Source organism: Phaenicophaeus curvirostris, chromosome 22 (genome assembly GCF_032191515.1).
Source record: "Phaenicophaeus curvirostris isolate KB17595 chromosome 22, BPBGC_Pcur_1.0, whole genome shotgun sequence".
Lineage (NCBI taxonomy): Eukaryota > Metazoa > Chordata > Aves > Cuculiformes > Cuculidae > Phaenicophaeus > Phaenicophaeus curvirostris.
In genome coordinates this window covers 8650205-8657766 of record NC_091413.1, presented here as the reverse complement: position 1 = coordinate 8657766, position 7562 = coordinate 8650205, and positions in this window count along the sequence as shown.

The window sequence follows — 7562 nt, the reverse complement described above, 5'->3', positions numbered from 1 at the left end:
GAGTGTGCGCCTGTCCAGGCCAGAGGTGACAGTTTCCTAAGCAGGATGCTCCGAGAAACTGTGTCAAAGGCTTTACTGAAGTCCAGGAAGATCCATCCACAGCCTTTCCCTCATCCAGCAGCCGAGTCACTTTATCACAGAAGGCGATCATGTTTATTTGGCAAGACCTGCCTTTCATAAACCCGTGTTGTATGGAACTTATTGATCTGCTTCTTAAAATCGTGTCTCAGAGAGTAAAATATTCACTGTACTCTGGACAAGTTTTAACAAGGATTATTGATACTTAATGGATAAATAATGTATATGCAGTTAACTTGTATCATTTAAATCAAGCCCGGCCGTGCTACTTACATAAACCCTTTCATTAACCCCCAACACATCCCCCTTCAGCCTCCCCGGGGCAGCAGAGAGCTCGGCTCTCGCTCCACTGCGCGTGCGGCACCCGGGCTGCAGTACCACGCTTCGGCCACCCGGGGGCAGCAGAGAGACGGGTGGCAGGACTGTAAACAGCATCACTGGACTGAGATTTACAAAGAACCAGGGAGAATCCAATTTATTTCAGTTCTCTATTATTTGTACATGATTAACAGTCATTACATTACTAAATAATTAACCAAGTTATTAGTACATGATTAACAGTTATTTAAACCAAACTCTTGTCTCACCAAATATAAACGCTGTGTGCTAAGCTGTTCTCAATCGTTCCTGTGAAAGTTTGGCATAGAAAAGAAGCCGAGGCACCCTCTTAGTATTAAAATACACTATTTCTAGCAATGTGTACAGAAAGGGGCATCAAGAGGAACAATTCTTTCAGAATTTATCACTCAAAATGCTTCTACAGACAGACAGTGCTGAAGTGAACACACATGGACCGGGCCAATTTTAAGATTCTCTGTACTTGATTTTTTGCATCTCTGTTCCCATTTTGGGGACCACTGTACTTCTTCTAGGGTGTCTTTGTGCATTTGGAGGGGCTGTGATCCCGTTCTTGGGAGTCTCTCTGCCCATTGTTTGAGTCTGAGCCCATTTGTGGGACTTGGTATTTGGATCTCTGAGCCCATTTTGGAAGGCCTTAGGTTTGGGGTTTGGGTCTCCAGACTTGGTTTTGGGATTTCTGTGCCCATTTTTGTTGTCTCTGGGCTTGTTTTGTGGGTGTCAGTGCTCTTTCTTTGTGTCTCCACTCCTATTTTTGTGCTCCCTGTGCAGGTGTCCCCCCGCACGCTGTATTAATCCTAGGCCTGGCTGAGTAAAGAGCTCTGGCTGGAAACCAGGAAAAAAGAGGAAAATATACAAACTCTGGCAGAAGGGGCAGGTAACTCCTGAGGACTACAAAGACAGAGTGGGATTGTGTAGAGAAAAGAATCTGAAGGACTAAAGACCAATTAGAACTCAGATTAGCCTGTTCCCTGAAAGATTATCAATATGTTTTAAGAAGGATTTTTTTATAATGAAGGAAGGAACCAAGGAGAATGTCCCTCCTTCACTGGATGCAGGGGGAACAATAGTGACCAAGGATGAGGATGGATAAGGCGCTTAAGGCCACCTTTGCCTCAGCCTTTAGTAGTAAGGCAAGATGTACCCTGGATACTCCACCTGATGAAGCTGCAGGTAAGGAGGAAGAACAGAACAAGGTTCCAAGTGGAAAGGGCTACAGACCTGCTAGGCAAATTCAATATTCATAAGTCTGTGGGGCTAGAGGGGATTCGCCCAAGGGTATTGAGAGCTGGTGGAGGTGCTTGCCAAACCTCTTTGCATCATCTACCAGCAATCTGGAGGAATTCTTACCCCAATATTACTAATATGTTGCCTGAACTTCCCCCTTCATGCAGCTGCTTGGCTGTGAATCCAATGATTAGATTTCTTAAGCCTAGCAACGGAGACAGAGCTGAAGCTGTCTCTGCAAAGAGAGAGAAAGAAATGGGCTTTAGCCCAAACTTGGAGTAAACCTTCACTAGCTGACATCTGTAGTAGTAAACAAAAGGGCTCCAGTTGTCGACTGGTACAGTCACACGAACCGCTGCTGAATCCACGTGGCTTCACAGAGTGGGTCCTTGCATCCAAGTCACTAGGACTTGTTCCAGAATCAACTGAGCTCCAGAATTGCAACTGATAGATCTTTGGGCCAAGAACCAAAGTACCAGTACCGAGGACTGGTCTAACGCTACAGCTATTTGTGATTTGCCAAGTGGAAAAGTACAGATCCCTCAGTACATGGACTTAATACCCTACTAACACAACAGATTATTTATTTCAGGGTGCAGACTGAATCTTGATGCCACATACAAATAATTCAATAATACACTCACATTTTAGGGCTACGAGCAGCAAAATGTTGTTCAAGTAGTGCATCAGGTAACAGCTAAAGGGGAAAAAAAACAGAGAAGAAAAAGAGCAGCCAATGAGATCTTTCCTGCTGGGAAAACAGACTGACAAGGAATTGAAAACTGCAAGCTGTGACTTGGTATGATTACCTTCACTGCTCCAGGCCTACAGCTGCTGCCCAAAATGTTCTAGAGATTTCAGAAAGCTTTGAGACTGATGGGAAACCAAGTGCCATACACTGCAAGGCTTGAGAGTGGATTTCTAGGCAGGAGATCTACCATCACAAGAGAATTCAGAGCAGCTGGATGGGGTTTTGTTAATCTTTTTGTTTAGATCCAAATTATAAGCTATGAAAGAAAAATCTTGTGGCACAAATTGACTGAAGAAAACATTTCTCTGTGTGTATTTGAGAGACTGTTATTGCCCAATTAGTTACTTAGCTATTGCAGAAAAAGTTTTCCTTTGCTGTCAGAGGATGCTTTGCTTACAGCAAGACAAGGCTTTCTATTTTCTCTTCTGCTAAGCTATCAAGTGGCTTCTTTCAGTTAACTCTGCTATATTCCCAAGGGACAAAAATCACATTACCTGAAAAGCATCCAGAAGTTAGTCGAAGTCCGAACAGTTGCACTAAAGCTTCATACAAGCAGTCAGTCTGTCAAAGCTAACAAATAAGGGGGCATCCTACCCATATTGAGAGCATATGGAAATTATCTTTCTTGAGATACAAAAGCCATTGAAATCTTCATTGACTTTAAGTTCTCAAAGTGAAGAAACAGCAATTTATTTTACTCCGTGGAAAAAAGGGATTTAAAGGTAACAAAATAAGTGTATCTATTAGCTGAACTGACAAGGCAGAAAGACAAGGTAAACTTTGCTAAACCCGTATTTGAAGAAATATGGATGAGCAGTTTTTGAAAAAATGGCCACATGCAGACTAGAAAAGTTTTCGCAGCTAACGTGGGAAGACGTCGAGTGCAAGTGTAATCTTTTGGGAAAAAACTACCAGTGTTCTCTTAAATATGGTAATACCTTTATCCTGGGATAATCAACTCCTTGACCTTTGGCATTTGAGCTCATTTATCTCAAGGTATAGTAATTATTTCATGAACCTAAAACATAACCCTCAGCACTTTGAACTGCACCAGTGAGCAATCACCACAGTCCAGGCTGCCCCCAATCTCAGTGTCACTGATGAGCTCCTACCTCATCCATCTTACTACATCCACACCTCTGAATTGCTAAGTAGCAGAGAGAAGGTGCTCTGTAATTTATAGAACCTGCAGAATTTTTTAAAGAAAAACAAAAGTTATAAATTAAGTTTTTGTAGCACATGGTTGCTGTTTAAGGTTCTTCAACCCTCCTGGGTCTCAAAACTGAACAAAGTGTTTGAGGTGCAGCCTCACCAGTGCTGAGTAGAGGGGCATAATCGCTTCCCTGGTCCTGCTGGCCAAGCAGTTTCTGATAGAGGTCAGGAAGCCATTGGCCTTCTTGGGCACACTTGGGCTTAGAGTCAGTGTTGGGCCTCTGGCTACAAGACAGGCTTTGAGGAGCTGGAGTGTATCAAGAACAGGGCACTGAGGCTGGTGAAGGGGCTGGAGAACCAGACTTGAGAGGCAGCCCAGGGAACTTCTTTAGCCTAGAGAAAAGAAGGCTGAGAGGAGACCTCATTGTGCTCTGCAGATCCCTGAAAGGAGGTTGGAGCAAGGCAGATGTACCTAGCAATAGGACAGGAGGAAATGGCCTTGAGTTGCACCAGGGGAGTTTCAGATTAGATATTGGGAAAACCCCTTTCATGGAAAGGGGTATCAGGCACCAGAAGAAGCCACTCAGGGAAAATGAGATGCTGAGGGATACAGTTTAGTGGTGGATGGATACAGTTGGACTCTGATCTCAAAGGTTTTCTCCAACCAAATGATTCTATGATATGAATTCAATTATTTTATTTTCATTATGTCAGTAACGATGAGGAAAACACACAGTCATGAATTTTGAAGCTTGTCAGTCAGTTAAGACTTTCCTTTGAAAAGCTTTCGAAAGAAGCTTTTTATTTGCTTTTCGTAAGTGCTTAAGTGTTTTTTTTCCTGTGTATGTTGAAGTAAGTTAGAGTATAAAGTAAAAAGTAAAAATAAAGACATTGAAAGTACAGACACAAGACAGAAAATATTTATTTGATGGTGACATAATTGGTTTTTTTAAACAAGCAATACCACGACTGAAATTGCAAGGTCAAATTCCTCCCTGCATTTAGTCACACTAGAGTTAAGGCCACGGTATTTGCAAGTGTTTTGTTTATAAAACATGCTATACAGCTAGAAGTGCACAACCATAAAGTCTGTCTTTCCACTGGAGTTACTAACATATTTCAAGTTGTGAACCTCGACCCCCGAGCAAGCATTGCTTCAGAAAACAGTTCATCAGGTCAGAAATAAATCAGATGGACCTTTAATTCTCTGTGGAATAATATGAATTACACTCCTTAGAAAAGTACCGTCGCAGAAAGCACTGCAGAAAGGACTAATTCACAAAAACAGTTTTAATGGGTTCGTGTTTCAGTGCTAGGTTTTTCGTGGATGTATTCTCCCTCCCCTCTTCTTTCTTTAAATGACATGGGCTATACCTTGCACCATTCAAAAGTCATTATAAGAGAAAGATCTATTGAACTGTACAGAATAATTAAGTCCATAAAACAAGTTTTACAAATCTAAATACACAATAAAAAAATAGACATTTCCCAGTGGCTCCTACTACTTTTATGTATTCAAATATTTTAAGCTTCCGTAGTGATTGCTTAGAGTATTCAGGTATGCCTAATGCTCATGTGTGCTGCCTTTTCAGCATCATAAACATTTCATAAACAACATCAATAGCAGTAGATGGTTTTTCCCCTCAAGATTAATTTTTTGATTCATTTTCAAGACGGCACTTAGTGAGAAAGACAAAAGCAAGTCACGGTTGGGGCTTTACTTACCTAAGCCAGAGGCGGGTGGCATTCCAGGGACAGGGAAGCACTGTCAGAATAACTGCCTTGTACGGCATTCATCACTCAGATAATCATTCCTTTGAGCTGTACTGCACTTCCAGGACTAGGGGATGCCCTACACTAAGCTTCCAGAAGAGAACTTCTGGCCTAAGCCCTTCAATGCCTGCAATTTAAGCCAAACTCACAAACGCTCAAAGAGTAAAAAGGTGCACTGATAAAAGGAATATTGAGAAATGTTATGAAACGCACAGAGCCTTTATGCACTTTGAGTGGAAAAGGAGTTTGAAACATGCCTAGATCATGCAGATGCATATATTTGGTCAGACAGAGGGCTCCTTCCTCTCACACCTGTTTGTATGGATTCCAGAAGCTTTGCCTTAAAATTCAATGAAGGAAAAAAAGACGCACTTGATATTAATACAGCCACTGAATTCCAGACTTGACAATTTGTCATCATTACGGAGAAAATATTCTTCCTATGGACTGGCAAGTAGGAATTTTTGGATTGGCATTTCCTCAGTGACAAAAGACACAAGACACGGGAAGATGATCAATATCTGGCCTTAATTATCATTCTTGCTTCTGCAGACAGCCACTTTCTGATCTTATGATAATCTCCGGCCTCGCATCAATAAAGGAGTCAGGCACAGTAGCAAGGCCTCCCCACTGTCGGGGGGAGGAAAACAGAGCCTGGTTAACAGAGGGAGTTCCCTAGCCCCATGGGAAGGCACTTGCATTATCCCTTCCCTCCAGTTACGCAATTGTTTCGGTTACTCCCTGTGTGAAATTTTACATGAGGATGTACTGCAGAAGCCAGAACCAAACCGAGGGAGTTTTCCAAGCAATACACAGCAACTCCAGCTGAGAGAGACACGATGTGGACAGGGCTGGCAGTGCCCTCTGCGCTAACTTGCATAAACCTCACTGCATCCCACTGTGAAAACCAGTTCACCCTGCACAATGGCCCCATTAAGTACCTTTACGGAACAGAGATTGCCAACTGTATTTAACTGTGCCAAGCCACGTGATGGTTTTGGAACAATTTCTAGAAACGGCAGAGACCGAGTTAGGGCTGAGATATATTTACAGTAAAATCGTAGCAGTTTTATTCGGCATTGCAGTCTGAAATGTCATGTAATAAAACACATAAAATACAAAAAATAAAACCTCGCAATTGTTATCCCAAGAGTACTATCAGAAAAGCAGCGCAGCAAAGTATTTTGATCAAAGCATAAACCAAATTATCTCTTTTCCTAAACTGAAAACACACAACAGGAAATTCCATAATGGCACAGCCGCACACAGCTTGGCAAGGAAGAGCATCATTCTGTTGCTATTTTACTCACTTGACCAAAAAGCAGTGTTTCTGGACCACATTCATTTACCCTGTCTGAACAACCTTAACTCCTCTGCAAGAGCTCACTATTCACTGCTTTTTAAACAAGGCTTTCTACATAAAACTACTTGGAACAGTCACCACATAAATGAAAACATTTTCTAAAAACATGATAACAGTACAATTCTTGTGTATGTAGGCACTACATCTAAAACCTCTTACTTCTCTCTACTCAAAACATTTTCAATTCTGAGCAGGAGTTAAACAACAACAGAAAAGCACAAAAGAGGGCAGAAATTCAACACCTCCCCCCCCAATACTCTCATTCAGTAAGTCAACAGAACTCAGCAGTTCTGTTGTGCCGGCAAAAAAAAAACCATACGTAGCTTTAGCTAGTGCATAGGAATAGCTTTTTCTTCCTGCTCTTGAGAAAACATCATCTAAACAGTAGATAAAGCAGTGCCAACCAAATCATCCTAGTTTACATGACTGCAGTTTTCCTCAAAAAACTCCGACAGATGCATGCGGTAGGATAACCCCAAACACCACACTTAGCCATAACCCTCTAACTCCATTCTTAGTTACCATTTCCAATAACTTGCCTGGCACAGTTGTCACAGCCTTACCAGTGAATAGTTTACTAACTTTCCCCTAGAAAGTGCTTTAAATACTGCTCTCGTATTTACCTCCTTTGAGTCCTCTAGTACTGATGCAGATTAAGAAAAAAAAAAATTTTGGCAATATAGGCAAGATAACAGTTTTCTTGGGCATTTCGTCAAAAAGCTCTGGGCAAATATAATTTTCAACTGCTTATGACACAAACCCCAAATTAAACAAACCACCTCCGGGAAAAACAGTAGCAGCTGTCGCTAAAACTACACTGGAAATCTTATTTAGGCTGAGCCTAAATCCTTAGGGCCCCAA